Source organism: Taeniopygia guttata, chromosome 14 (genome assembly GCF_048771995.1).
Source record: "Taeniopygia guttata chromosome 14, bTaeGut7.mat, whole genome shotgun sequence".
In the NCBI taxonomy this organism is placed as follows: domain Eukaryota; kingdom Metazoa; phylum Chordata; class Aves; order Passeriformes; family Estrildidae; genus Taeniopygia; species Taeniopygia guttata.
In genome coordinates, this window is record NC_133039.1 from 2628071 (window position 1) to 2628632 (window position 562).

The following is a 562-nucleotide window of genomic DNA, read 5'->3' on the forward strand; positions in this document are numbered from 1 at the left end:
CTGTCTCTGTCTCTATCCCTGTCCCTATCCCTTTCTCCCTGACCCTGTCCCTGTCCCCGTGTCCCTTTCCCCGTGTCCCTATCCCTTTCCCCGTGTCCCTGTCCCTTTCCCCGTGTCCCTGTCCCTATCCCTTTCTCCCTGTCCCCGTGTCCCTCTCCCCGTGTCCCTGTCCCTATCCCTTTCTCCCTATCCCTTTCTCCCTGTCCCCGTGTCCCTATCCCTTTCTCCCTGTCCCCGTGTCCCTGTCCCTATCCCTTTCCCCGTGTCCCTATCCCTTTCTCCCTGTCCCTGTCCCTGTCCCCGTGTCCCTGTCCCTTTCTCCCTGTCCCCGTGTCCCTATCCCTTTCTCCCTGTCCCTGTCCCTTTCCCCGTGTCCCTATCCCTTTCCCCGTGTCCCTATCCCTTTCTCCCTGTCCCTTTCCCCGTGTCCCTGTCCCTTTCCCCGTGTCCCTATCCCTTTCTCCCTGTCCCCGTGTCCCTCTCCCTCTCCCTCCCTCGGCGCCGTCCCCCGCGCACTGCCGGCCACGGCCGTAAAGCGCGCTCCGCCGTCGCAAACGGCCCG